This window comes from Syngnathus floridae, chromosome 9 (assembly GCF_059516105.1).
Source record: "Syngnathus floridae isolate MCC-2025c chromosome 9, RoL_Sflo_1.0, whole genome shotgun sequence".
Taxonomy (NCBI): domain Eukaryota; kingdom Metazoa; phylum Chordata; class Actinopteri; order Syngnathiformes; family Syngnathidae; genus Syngnathus; species Syngnathus floridae.
In genome coordinates this window covers 5,775,643-5,790,931 of record NC_142421.1, presented here as the reverse complement: position 1 = coordinate 5,790,931, position 15,289 = coordinate 5,775,643, and the positions used below count along the sequence as shown (strand labels likewise).

Here is a 15,289-nt window from a genome sequence, read left to right as displayed (position 1 = left end):
TCACCTCTCGTGATATATACCACTGGCTTTACTTAGGACTATCCTGCATCATATTCATAAAAAGCAATCTTTGAATGGTGTGTATTTTCATATTGGGGCTCACCTTTACACCAGGAGGCTCTGTTTTGTGGATATTACTTTTGGGACTCTGTAGTCTGTAGTCTGTAGTAAGAACCAGATCTTCCTGGCTCCAGCTCATTTTCTGTGTGTCTCTAAAAATGTCAGGAAAGGAAATGGCAAAGGAATGTAAATACATAATTAAATGGTCTTTGAAATTTTAGCAATACAGGTAGTCATTAAATTACAAACACTATGGTGTTCTGAGAGGTTGTTGGCAAGTGTAATTCTAAGTGGAGACATATTAAATTTTGTTTTGAAATTCTTTTTTTATTGAATAATAAATAAATTAAATAGGAAATTAAATTACATACACTAACCTGTGTCCACATATATGTCTTATCATATATATTTACCTATATATAATTGCTTAGCATTTCTTGGCTCATACTGACTGATTGATTTTATGGATTTAATGAACTTAAAGTGAATGTTTGCGTTTGTGGCCCTTGGTGGTAAAATGTTCTACTCCTCTGATCTTGATAGTTTTCCACGCACTGGTAGGGCAGACTTTATTACTGTACTCCCTTGGGCCGTGCGTGCATAGATGTACTTTGTAGAAGTCATTTGTATGGCAAAATAGAATTTTATAAAGACTTGTGGGATTATGACAGTTTGCACATTGCACACTAAATGACACTGTTAAACAACTTAAATCATCATATTTGATGTAATATATTCATTGCTGTCCTATTTCATTATACACATTTCTGTTTCCGCTGGTTGACTTCCATATTTGTTGTGGGCTGTCCATGTACTTACTTTAGAGAGACTAGACGTACATCACGTCAACAGCTACGCACCTATCATACATTGAATTATATTTAGATAACTTATATATGTACTTTGAAAACAAACCATCACAATCCTGTCATTCCTTTGAAGCAGTTTTTGACCTAGATGCAATGGAATTTTGTCACAGGAGGTAATCAGAAATTTGGCTCTCTTGCATGCCAGTGGAAAAGGGAATATATTCATCCAGGCATTAGCATTAGAAAGGAAGAAATGGTAGAAGTGAGAGGAGAGATTGTTTGGCTGCCATCTTAACTCAGTGTGCCTAGCCAAGCCCGGCCTGGAGAAAATATAAACCCTTGAGAATAAGGCTCATTTTGACTGGTGGCCAGTTAGGGGATAAGCTATGGAGGTGTGCATGTATGCATGAATATTTATACACGTGTGACTGAGCATGCATGCTATTTTACCGGCCAATCGTTTGATGCCTTGCCAGTCTGAGACAGTGTATCTATATATCTTTGTATAAATGTACACGTATTTGTATCCAAATCTGCATCCAAAGCCTCCCCTCTCTCCTACTTTTCCATTTGTATAACTGTCATTAGCCAAACAGCTCGCGGCAAGACACTACTTTTACTCAGCACACATGTGAGGGGTGACTTTGTCCTCGTAAGTGAGAGAGGGTCTGATACATGGACCAGACAGAAATCCTCTTAGCAAAAAGAGAAGAAAAAAGTGGAATTTGAATGGCTGCTTATATCAGCCATTGTGATTCTGCTTCACAAGCCTTTTGTCTGAATACTAATATAAATAAATGAGCCACGGTAAGAAAAGAGCAAGAAAGGGAAGGCCGTCGGTGGTTCAGCATGATCATGGCTGCATCTTGGATTTCAATGAGGAAAGACATAAGAAAAATAACTCAATACATTGTAAAATGTATTATTTTTCCTTCTGCGACGTCAGTGTAAGAGATGTGAGATTGTTAGAGATTTGAAATATTTATTTAAACATACAAGTAGCCATGACGTACAGTATGTGGCCAGAAGCTGAAGGAGTGATCGTAATTTTAAGATGATGCCGTTTCCATAAGATGTGGATTCCATAGAGATCCAGTCTGAAAATATGTCCCCCTATGATTGAGAAATTGAATTGCATAGTGAATCCGTAAATCAGTCGGCAGTGACGCGTCCACGGCATCCCTGAACATATGTTTGAAATTAAAGCGTCTACTGCAATTCTTAAATAAATAATCATACTCGTATTTCTATTAGTTGATGTGTTCCCAATCTTTTGGCACCTGATAACATACAATTACAGATTTTGTTTTTCTTTGTCTTAGTCTTGCAAAAACACTGGCTCCATTCATACTGAAGATAAAACACCAGATGCTGAAGAATAAGGGTGGGCATACCAAGAGTGCAGTTATTTCCCACTGTTATGGAAATGGAAGCCAACTTGCTATCATGTTAATCCAATGTAGAAAAAAAAAATTACACAAAGTAAACAATTCATCAAAACAATGATTGTAATTTGAAAATACCTCAAAAAGGGATAATTCAAGAATATTGAACACACACATGACAAAGCGCAAACAATAGCTGTGAGCTCTTAAGTGATGCTACTTAATACTGTCCACTGCATTGACCGAAAAACATCATACAATATTTCTTCAGGAGAAATCTCTGCTTATCCTTAAGTGCAATTGCCACATAAACAGCCCAATCACAAGCACAGCCAACATAAGTGTAGCTGGAGGGGCTGCGTCGGCGAACACACAGACAGAGATCATAAAGTCGTGTAATCATACCATATTCATATTACAGGCACATACACTGATCCACCATGATCAGCCACATGCCGCAGACAGGGCGGGAGGATCAATGAGCTTAATAGGGAGTGACAGAAAACAATACCAGATGGCCAATCAGCATTCAAAGAGGTTGAAATGTTACCGTGGGAACCCTGCAGGACACTGCTGTCTTCATTTGTGCTGTATTGTATATTAGCTCATACTAGCTGGCCCATTAAAAAACCATTGCACAACACCTAAAACATATGCCTTCAAGTGAACAACAGATCATTTGAATAATGTTATCTAGCTTTGCCATTTCTCTCCAAAATAGGCCAATTTGTGGTCAGGAGCCCCTGAGCTGCAGTGTTGTTTGTGTTGGCAATATTGGGGCTCTCTTAGTGGCACATAAATGATGCAGTCAGTATCAGTGAAACAATTAGCAATGTATGCAAGAGAAATGCAATAATGAAAAAAAAATCCAGATCCAAAATTATAGCCTTCAAGATAATAATAATAATAATCATAATAATAATAATTAATAATAATAAATAACTGTATGAAGTGTATGTATTTTATTTAAATTGCAATGTTAGTTTACCCTGTAAAATTACATCTTGTACAATAAATGTGATGTGGCTCTATTAATTTTAAACAGTTTTCAAGGGTTTTTTTTGCTTTTATAGATTTATAATATATGCTTTGAAAGCCTCATTCGGTCTAATTTGGATTTAGATTTCATATTTACATATGTTTCTTTATATACTGTCTGCAAGAGATTTGTAAAGTATTTCTAAGGAAGTCCTTCAAGTGTCAGAATTATTGGCCTATCGTATTCAAAAATTCAGATTGCCTGAACTTTTGCCTTTTGTAAATGCAAACAGCCCCTTGACGCTGAGCTACACGGTGATGTTCTTCTCATTCTGCGTGGCAAAGCCCCTTCACTGTTCTTAACTCCGTGTAATGCATCCTCTCACAGCTTATAGCTAAAGTAGGCGAAGTAAATGTGCCAAGCGATATGGCTGTGAGGCAGGTAGGACTTTATTTGCCATATAAATGCCACCGGATGAGCCAAATATTTCTCAAATTTTTCCACATTCATAAAATAACCCCCCTCAACCTCAAGACCATTTCTTAGCTATCACTTTGGCTTCCTACAGTTTGTCTTTGGTGCGCAGATGCTATTATGCACTGGCACTGAAGATGACTAGACAGATTCAGATCTGACAAAGAAATCATTTACATTATAGGTAAGGATGCTTTTGGCCTATAACGACTTCATAGGCACTATAAAATGAGAGACATTCTTTTCCAAGCCGGGTACGTTTGCGGTCTTGCAATAGCTCTCGCTTTTTCTTTCCAGCCTCCTCATGTCAGCAAGGTTCACATCATCCTCGTTAAGCGTTTGTCTGCAGTCTAACTCACAGATGATTATTCATTTAGCTGCTTTAGACAGCTCCTGTCAGCCACAAGGACTCACACTCATCTACCAAGGGACAAATCAACTCAAGTTTATTTTTTCCATCCACCTTCTCCACCTCCTCAGTTCTTTCACCACTTCTTGTCTCTCCTGGGCTATTACACTGAGTGTTATGTTTACTATAACCTGCATGCTTGTTAATTATAAATCACTGTGTGCTCTAACATTCTATTAATTGGTACGTTCTCCCTCGGTCTATGCTGAAGTGTGGGCGAATAAATTCAGGTATGGCTTCATTAAGTGGCACTCTCGCAATAGATCTTGACACATGCTACAAAGGTAATAAAGTGAGAAAGGTGGAGAGTAGATTGGAGAAAATAAGGGCCTAAATCTTGTACTGCAATAGCCTGTGGTGGAATCTGACTGCCATACCAAGCATGGCACAGGTTGTTTACAAAATAAAGGATTTCTGCGTGATATGATTTGAGGCCATGTGATGAGTATAAAATAAAAAAAAAATCAGGTGGGAGGGTAGAGTGCTATTTACTTAGGGTGCATGATCAAGCATATAGCTTGCTGAATGATGGCTGCCGACAGCCAACCAGCAGGGGATACATACTTGCGGTATGGGGCCGCACGATCAGCTGATTTGGCATCGTTCTCTAGCAGCGGTCTCCAATCATTTTTGCGCCACGGCCCGCTTTCACATGAAGACATTGTTGTAGGCAATGTTCCCTCTAATTTCCTATGTCTGGGAGCGTTCACACAAATTCCCTAAAGATTTGATTTCTTGGACCACGGTGAGCAACATCACACACGCAGTAAACATTATCACACCTGTCCAAAACCTGAGATCAGAAGTTACAGAAAAAAAATATATAAAATATGTCACAGTACGTTGCCAATCGACCAAAATTAACTTGTCCAGACTTCCGTCAAAGTAAAGTTAAAATAATCAAATCTGTGAAATAAATTTGGGGTTCAAGAAAAGATTATTATTAAAAATGATTATTCGTGATTTGTGCATCGATATCGCAAGGCAGCTTGGAGCTCTGAGAAGTCAAGTGAACTACTTGACACAATGGCTGATTGTCTCATATTACATTATGGCTCATTGATTATGAATGAATAGCATGTATTAGCATTATTATTATTGGCTAAATGTGCTAATTATATTTATCCTTGAAGAGCATCATGAGAAATGTAACATGCAGGATGCATCGTGTTATTTATATCCGGTATTCCAAAATCATCCATAGATTTTAGAGGTGTGTTTTGGCCGAAATACACTGAGTACATTACTGTTTGCCGTATGTACAGGACATCAAGTTATTAAGCGCTGTGGTCGACACACACGAGTTGTTCCCAACATTCCTGTAAATCAATAAGGGAAATTGTTCTCAATATCTGTTTGGAGCTGAAATGATGGTGTAGTGTATCACATCAGAAAGCTCCATTAGTGATAATTGGATGGATCTCCTATTAATATATGCTCTGTCATTTAAGCATTGCACACAGGCTTAACCTCAGCATGGAACATCATCCCCTGCTAGGTCTTGCAATCATACACTTCAGAGTGATGATAATGATTGTAATACCATTTTCGACAGAATGCAGGATGGAATGAAATGATATACAATAGAAAGAAATGAAAATATGGGTGGTGGAAAATACTATATTCCTATGGTAAAATATTTCCAATATACACTTGAATAGACGTAAAAGGGAGTATGGTGTATGCATTTTTTTTAAATGTCCTACTTTTTTTTTTATCTGGCCTTATACTATTTTTCTATGTTGACAAAATATTTAGGATGCCTTGTGATTGACTATACACTTCTCAGAGACTTTATGGAGAAATTTCAGTGTTGGTAAGACGGCCATCGATATTTTTGAATCATTCCGATGGCTTGTATTTCTGTCTGTCTCTAATTGCAGTCATCATATCTGCTGCAATTGATTGGATACAAACAACAACAAACAACACTCTAAAAAAATATAAAAAAACATTGCCAGCCACTTTTGTTGGTGCATTGTGACAAAATAGAAAAAGTCAATAGCATTTGCAGTTAAAATGTGAGTAAAGCATAGAAAGATCACAAAACTTTACTTGTACTTGTTATTGATGAATTTGCCTGAAATGTCAAAAAACAACAACTTTTGTGTACTGCAAAGCAAGAATGAGAGATGTCACAGCTGGAGCTCACAGCGTGCGCTTGCCGCCACTGTTTACTGCACCATTATCTTCCAGAGTGGATGGACGATGACATCATTTTTGTTATTTTTCTTGGATTGACGGCTTATACTAATTACTTCTTTACTAGTTTTTGTTGCAAATTTCACATGCAGTTCATGTCGGCAAACCCCGGCCAGGTTTGTGTCCACAGTATATTGATAATACAGTCGCGCTCTTCTTAAATTGGCAGAGGCTACATAGGTCACAACAGAAATAGGAAACCAATTTCAAAGAGAAGCATCACCTCTTCACTTTTTTTCTTTTCCCTCTCCATCAACTTCCTTCTGTTTTGCTCATCAGAGGGAAATTTCTTTCAACTAGCTGAGGAGGGTTAGGACAACTGTGGAGTTGGGTATAATTATCAGTGGTTCGTCTTTAATCTCACACTCCCCCCTCCGACTCACCAGTGAACATTATCTGACATCAAACATAGACACTTCGCTGACTGAGACGGGCCAATTTAGCCTGCAAACGCCAGTCAGAAAAGTAGCTGTCACATGCAACGAAAGATGGACACATGAAGGCAGCGGAATGACAGAGCAAAGAATACAATATGCAATACATTTCTGATTAAGATTTTAATTCGTTTTTATTCCTTCTCACATATTTAATACATCTGAGAAAGCGCCGGTGTAATTTGATTAAACAAAGCCTCGGATGATGATATGTCAAGATGTTGCCAGAGACAAAAAAAGTGAGGATAGATTTAGAAGACATTTTTATGGTAACAGAGGTTCAATTAACCTGAATTACCTTGGCGGGATATCTTTTAAATGACTGCTGAATTAATACTCACCCTTTTTTTAATCTCTTGAAATATGTGAAATGTTAAGATACATCAAATGGAATCAAATTCAAGGAGCTGACAGGAACAGTCAAAGGAGGTTTTTTTTACCTGTCAAAGAATTTCAGCTATTGTTTTGAATCAGGTTGCTCAAGCTAGGGTGTAGTTGCAGTCATTAATTCACTTTGGAAATGTTTTTATTTATCACAAAAAGTGGAGTTTCTATAAATAAATAATTTGCTAGATTTTACATTAAAAGAGAGAAAGAGAAGGGTAAAAACTTCTCAATTTCAGAGCAGTAACATGTAGATTGAAATATGTTCTCGTGTGAGAATTATTATTTTTGTTGTTGTTATATGTTGTTAATAAATAAAATGCAACAAATCAGACGTTTAAAATAGATTGTTGTGCTTTACTCTTCTGTTTGTGATGTTGACTATAAACTTCCATTCAGTCTGACGCAGGAAGTTATTGTTGCAGGAACAAAATTAAGGAGAAATGAGAAAAAAAAAAGCTTTCAACAAAAACAAAGGAAAAAGTAAGAACTGAAAAGGGGGCAGAGTTTGTTTTCAACCTCGGTGGCAGTGGTGAGAACTCTGCCAGCGAGTACCACATCAGTTTGAGGAGGTCAAGTCAGTGCCTGGCAGCCTGTGTCTGGCCTTATTTCACAGCAAGAAAAGTGTCAGTGCCTGGCCGAGCCTGGCCGAGCCTCGAGGCCCGCAGCTCGCATTCGGCAGTGTGACCCGGACTTGCCTGCACTTCAACTGCCTTCTCGCTGGGGGCAAGTCAGGCAGCCGCTGGGGCGTGGGGCCTCCAGCTCCGGAGCTGCACCCTTCAAATCCCTGGGAAGTGTAGGAGGTGACCCTGACTGGCTCCAACTGTCAAGTAGCTAGCCAGAGGAGAGGAAGGAGGGCTGGCAGAGGCCAGGAGAAGAGTCGAGGAGAAAAGAACACAGGAAGATGACAAGGAGGTCAGGTGTGAACTATCTGGGGAGATGCTTGTCCAGCGATTTATTGTGGGCAGCTTACTGAATGTGACCATTATCTTACTTAGACCTTTTAGACAATTATGTGCTTTCAACTTTGTAGAAAAACTTTTGTTTGAATATGACTGAGCTACATTATGTAAAAATGGTCCTTAAGGTCAGCTTGGATGGATTTTTGTGTTGAAGAAATTCCACAGAACCGCTACATGATCAAGCAATAACATGGTGAGCCAGGAAGCCCTCGCTCAGGTCAAACATCATTGACCTTTGACCTTAAACACAAATGCTATTCCAGATGAAAAGGCAAACACACTTTTGTCTTTTTTGTGTTGTGTTTTTTATGTAAAGGGACACTACAAATGTTGCTATTGTTAAGAATATTCATTCCCTGAGCTTATGGATGAATCTGTATCAGTTGTTGCAAAGATTTAAACAGTATTGAGCGCAAGACAGTCTTTCAAGTCCAGCATTGGTGACATCTTAAATGCATTTCAAAACATCATGGACGCGCTGCACATTTCTAATATTACGTTTTCCCAGATGGAACTTGATATAACATCTATGAATCCTTATTTTCGCCCAATTTCAATGATTGTATTTGAAATTGCCTTGTTTGTTTACATTTTCTTCTGTATGGAGTAAAATCCAAATTCTCACACACCTAGTCCGTCAATCACCGCTAGTGTGGAATAGAAACTATAAATGACATTATGATACTATGAAAATTATATATTTTTGTAGGAAGTTCGCCACCATCACCAACATTTTTTTTCCATCATCTCTACTTTGTGTGAGAAATTTGTATGCAGAAAGATGTGATTGCACACTGTATGTAGTACATCCTGATGGAAGGGAAGTGTCATGCATACTTGTACATCTCTATTAGCGAGATGGTGTCTGTGAGTTCCTGCCCAGTGATGGCAGCCCATTATTGAGCCTTCGAGAGGCAAAGCGGCTGATAAATTCCAATTCTTTGTGTAATTGTCTAGTGCAACTGAATACAAATCCCCGCTGCTTACGATTCATCATGTTTATTTATTTTTATTTCCTTTCCGCAACATCTTTTATTAGTTTTGCACTCAGTGGCGAGATTTAATTTCTGCAGGAGGGGACAGTGTCAGCTTGATGATCATTATTGAGAATGTGATATTACATGAGATGAAATAAAATCCATAGTGCATTAAAGAGATAGATTAGAAGGGGCGGAAGGTTCATTTACAAGTGTAAAGACATTAGCCGCTAATGCCCTGCAACTCCAAATAACAATACGATAAAATTTTGCCCGGGCTTTGCAGGAGGGGGCTTGAGAAGAACGCCATGAGGGGCTTAAGGGAAAGTGCATGGGGCCAATGGGACATTGGTGTTAAATATACAGCCTATGGGCCAAAATCTTGGCTTTAATCCAGCCTGCATGGTGAATATCAAAAAGAAAAAAAATAATGGAGGGACTCAGCAGTTATGAGTTGTCGAAAGAGTTCTATCATTTCTGACTTTTTGTGAAGCCTTGAATGTGTATAGGCTGAGTCCTGACAGAACACTGCAGTTTGGTTCGAAACAGAACAAAGAAATCAGAGCCTGTTACTTCAAATTAAGTTTTTAAACTGGCTTCTAGTAATTGAATAGTTCTACGTTTAGGCAGTAGGTGGGGTCCATCCTACTGGTTGTCTTCTTAATAATCTTAGTAAAGGTTTGAAACTGGAACTTTTTTACATTACATTATTAGTTTTTTTTTAATGACAACTAATAGGATATCAAGCCGCTTCCTGGAGCTGATTGTTCTGTAATTAATCAACAATCATGAAATATCTTACATTCATGCTAATTATGTTGTTGCAAATTATCCATTTTCGATGTATCACATATTGCCTTTGATGAATTTTGTCACCAACTATATTGTATATATCCCTATTGCATGCACAAAAGCAGAAACGATTAGCTTTATAAATCGTACTATGAATAAATGAAGCCATTCACTTTGGTCGCCTGAAGCCCCCAATGTTAGCGCTTGAAAGTAATTTTGATTTATGATAATAGACAGTCAAGAAAATGAACATCCCCACAAAATGAGTGACTAACAGTGGAGACAAAAGGGCGCGAGATGAAAATTACCTCTAATGATAATAATGGCTTGTCTATTTGGAGTTGACATGTTGAGTCACTATGTGACCTGTCAAGTTGCATCCATTTTCATCAGGGCAAGAAACTTGATCTACACTTCATTTCCTTTTCATTTCACATGCCCCCAGATATTTACAGTACATCTCTTGTCTGATTCTGACAAGAAGTCGCTCTTATCTTAATGACTTCCAGGGTTGTTCTATCGACATTCAAATCAGTAAACTAAAGTGAAATCAAGGCAAAATGTAGATAAGGGCAGTATGTACATGTCATTTTTTTAATTTTTGGATTAGATAAACTACTACACAAATTTTTGGGGTTCCTTCATGGCCGCAAACATTTACAGTCACGAATGTTCTTGTCTCGTCGCAGCAAGATTTTGAGCACAAGAAAAGCTCTTTGTGGTACTGAAATTTCAGTTGGAGGTAAGTACGTTAATTTTGGCATACTGGGCCAGAAATGCCGGTGTACTTTCTTTGTTCCAATTGTCACCGGAAATACGGTACTCCATGGCAGAACCTTGAGTGCAAATAGTCTGATTTGGTATTTAGCAAAGCTTCGAGTGCATTTTCAGGTGTCAGCTCTCACATCTAATCATTCTAAATCAGACAAATGTGGATAAGAGGTGAAGGGAGAGATAGATGGCGTGGGAAGAGAACGAATCATCTGAAAGGTTCCAGAAGATGAGCTGACTGACAATTGTGTGGCATGACTTGTATGGAAAAGTTGTAGGAACTGAAAAAAACACGGCTGCAAAACAGACACACTTATTATATACAGTTAGTCCTTTGCCATCACCTTCTTGTATAACTTACTAGGGAAATCTATTTCACAACTGCAGCCAGTCTCTCATCTCAATTACTTTAAATAATAGAAAATAGAGCCAACATAATCAAAAATCAGTATGTGAGCCCCCTGTTGTCCCTGTAGACACAAGCTCTCAGATCTACTTTGTCAGTTGTAGGTTTGAGAAGCTACTGGGCCTGTGGAGGTCACAGAGCTCAGGCCTCATCAGCAGGGCTAATTTGATTGTGGCAGAACAATGTAGCTGAGCCCTATCCTGGCTTGCTGGCGAGTTGCATACTAATGCTTCTGGAGACACGCACAGCTTGAACCATAAAGGAAGGGAAAAAAGGGTTGTTCTAACCTTTGCTTCAGGCAGAAGATCGATCTTTGGTTTCTTTGCGACACCATCTGTGTTCAGAAGGTTCTGCAAAAGATTAAGTCAGTTGTGACTGTAAAGACTTTGCTAAGAGACGGACTAAATAATATGGAAAACAGCATTAGTGTGGCGTTTAATTCTTGAGTTAAGAATGGTTGAGATGACGCACACAGATGCAGAAGGGATAAAATATCAAAGTTAGTCCATAACAACTTTGAGTGTATTCTAGGCCCCCCGATTGGGGTTGACTAATAATGAACACAACACATCGTTGGCTGAGAAGATGCATACTAATGTCTAGTGTATTTTAGCGTAACCCCCACAGTCCCACAGTGAGGCATACTAATGTTGGAGAGGCCAAATCCAGCCCTGCTGCACCAAAGAGCATACTAATTGCCAGGGCTGCCCTTTTTCTGTGACCTTGACAGGTCACTTAGCAGTGTGATCAGTCCCTGACTCTTAATAAAGACAATTTAACAGGATGAGACATGAGGGCGCAGAGCTTTTCCCTGCTACTCACTCACTTGTAGTAAGAGAATGGTATCATGCTTGAAAGGTAAAACTAGACAGATATATAAACTACTCACTTAAAATTGATATACTGTGTGTGGATGGATGGATGGATGGATGGATGGATGGATGGATGGATGGATGGATGGATGGATGGATGGATGGATGGATGGATGGATGGATGGATGGATGGATGGATGGATGGATGGATGGATGGATGGATGGATGGATGGATGGATGGATGGACGGATGGACGTACACATACACACACTTCTACTCTCCAATTTAATCCATCTCTTCCCTCCAGTGCTGGACACACAGGTAGGTGTGCCTGGTATAGCAGGCGGTAAAATGTCTGATAATTACCTTGCATTTGGAGCTCCCAAGAGTCTTTGCTTTACAGGGGGTCTTAAGGAGAACAGGAGGACCTATAATTTAACTTAAATACACTTTTCATGATGGCCTGTCCTCAATGATTTTTTTTTACCCTCCATCACTTACATGTAGATTATTCTAGCAAATAAAATGTAGCTTTAATAATAGCAGCTCTTTGTGTGCATTCATGTTTTAAGCATGCATATCAATTAAGTAAGATGGAAGAAGAAAAAATATAGATTTTTTTGGTCCATATTCATTTAAATACTGTGTGGAACAAAATTCATCAACAAAGCAAACAAAAAAACATTAGACCACCCAGCTCTTGACCTATAATAGTGGATTAGAGAAGAAGGTCTGACCTGAGCCAGGAGAAACATCAGGTTGCCTATCCATCCAGGCTCTTATTACCATGGAAGAGCATCCGTGGTGGATTAGACAGCAACCTCAGTCAATCCCCATGCGGAACAACAAGGACCTGCATCATCACCACCTCCTTACACCCCCATCCCTCTTTACATCCGGTTCTCTGTGCCAGAGCCAGAGCCAGGCTTTTCTGACTGGGCTGCAAGCTTGGCCACAGCCCTCAAGTCTCAGGAGCCTCCACCACACTCCGCTTTAGCCTCAGCTGTTGGAGATGTTGTCCCTAATTAACAAGGGATTAAGACATCATCTCGGCTTGTAATACAGCCTGGATGGGAATTCCAATATGGGATACTGAGGGCAAAAAAAAAAAGGAGGGGGAGGAGAGGGTGGCTGGATTGAACTGGGTAGGGAGAGTGGGAGGGAGGGAGAAAACTAGTGCCGTTTAGCAGCTCAGTAAATTACTCTTGACCCAAAGGGCTGAGGGGAGTCTATCGGCATGGCAAACCTTCTGCCAATTACAGCTCGGGCCTGCCAAAAGTATTATTGGATGGAGGGCAGGGGCAAGTTGGAGGCTGAAGTCGTTTGTGTGTATGTGTGTTTGTGAGTGTGTGACTGTGAATGCAAGCATGTATGTAAGCAAACGTGGAAATGCGGCAATTTTTTTATGGCCTTGCACCATATTATTTTTAAAAACATTAGCATCTGATGGGAAGAGGGACTAGCATGTATTCCAGATATGTAGCCTGCATTTATGTTTTGTTGACAGACATTATTTTCAATTATCATTACTGCCCAGTCGCCACTACTTTACTTCCTTTAGTTTTACAGTAAAGTTAAGATTTTTTTCTAGGGATGGTACTGCATGTATTCTGTTAGTTCTATTTGTGCTCCACCCACCCTCATGCTGGGACTTGGGAGTTTGCAAATCTTGGTGGCCGATTTGCCACTTTCTCTGTCGCTGATGTAAACTGATGCAATCTTTACTGGAGTCAAAGCAACAGACAGAAAAAGAAAAACAAGGATGAGTGTCCACTATGAATAGCAACATACACAGTGGCAGGTTGCACTGTGATTTCATAAAACAGACCAAATAATTGATGACAATGCATGTTTGGAAGTGTCTTTGAAAGACAAGAGACCAAAGAAAAAGTCAGATAGTTACAGTATATGAGAAAGAACGTTTGTGCAAGCTATGAGTGAAAGAAAGTGGGAAAGACCGTTTTTTTGTGTGTGTGTACATGATTGTGTTTGTGTATCCATGAATGTGTATGTCAAATATGTGTCAGCTGAACTGTCAAAAAAAATGGATTGGAATAAGAAATCACTGTCAAAAGTGGTGATTCTCACATATAAGATAGTAACTCAAAGCAGCTAGATTTGCAATATTATAGTTATGTAATCTTACAAATCCATATTGGCAAGCTCCGAGCAAAGAGGCGGTCTAGACCCAACAATTTCTTCTGCAGTTATGACTGGGAAGGTTGCAGTTGAACTGCTTCTCCTCTTATTTATAATTGTTGCGTAAAGGCGTGTCTTTAAAACTTTTGTCCAGTATCTAAGGCCCTTCTTTGCTATCCTGTGATTTTGTTGCTCAAACAAGGTGTTTTGTTGTACCAGATTTCAAGTTTGAGCTTTAAAATTACATTAAAAATGATTCAATGGAATGACAACAATTTAAAGTATATGAGCACGTGTCTTTTAATATTTCAAAGATTTTGCTTTAAAAAAAAAAACACAATGTATTTTTTTTTTTTATCAATATTACAATCAGTGCAGCAAATGAAAGCTTTGTTCTTTACAAGTGAATAAGTAGCTTTTTACGTTTTTTTGTGCTGGGCTTTGTGTTTCAACTGCATGTCAGACAAGGCCGTCTTTTTTGAAGTTCACAGACACAGTATACACAAAACCTACTGAAAAATATTTTGCAAAAAATATGTCAGATAGACACATGATCTCGTATATAGTAGCTATAATGGTAAACAGAGCAGTACACAGGCCACCTGCTCGTGGCAGATTTAGTGCACATTCAAAGCAGTGTCTCATCATGCCATCCTTCCTGTTTGATACAGCCTCTTGCTGCCTACCTCTTCTATTTTTTGCATGTCTTCCCTCTTTTGATTTTTCTCTCTCCCTCTCACTTGCTCTTTCTGTTTTTGCATTCTCTTCCCTTTTGATTGTCCCCTCTTTACCATCTCCCAGCGCACAAATAAAGACACAAGCTGCTTTTTTTTTCTGCTTGTACTAGGCCCGCAAACATTTTCATTTGCATGACAATCTCCACTTGTTTTTCTGCTTAGATGGAATTCACAGTATGGTGCCAGCATGACTGAGACAGGGGTCATTGCTATGTATATCAGAGAGTCCAAGGGAGGGAGCGAGTGAGTGAGATAGAGAGAGAGAGCATTTATGGTTCAGAGAAGAGGAGGAGGGACAAAAATACACATTTTGATGTACAAATGCTCTTATGAAGGTAGTTGGCACACACACATGCGCCGCACACTCTAAAAACAGAGTTTGCATGTTTTCCATTTGGTTGTATGTTTTTTTTTTCCCGGTGTTGGCTTCTTCCCACACTCCAAAAACATTGAAGATTCTAAATTGTGTTGTGTCTATATGTACGAGTATGAATGCATAGTTGTCTATATTTGCCCAGTTTTTGACTAGTGGCTATAGTCAAGGGTGCACCACGACT

General features: G+C 39.1%; 1 long non-coding RNA gene across 1 annotated transcript in view; it reads right to left on the bottom strand.

Moving 5' to 3' along the window:
- LOC148393122 (uncharacterized) overlaps window positions 1-14,099 on the bottom strand; it is a 29,194-nt gene extending 15,095 nt beyond the window's left edge. The window contains exons 1-4 of the long non-coding RNA XR_015860425.1: window positions 14,003-14,099; window positions 13,495-13,580; window positions 11,332-11,394; window positions 104-212 (exon numbers count right to left, since the gene is read on the bottom strand). This is a non-coding gene — a long non-coding RNA (uncharacterized LOC148393122). The remainder of the gene's footprint in view (window positions 1-103; window positions 213-11,331; window positions 11,395-13,494; window positions 13,581-14,002) is intronic.
- Between the last annotated feature and the right edge of the window lie 1,190 nt (window positions 14,100-15,289).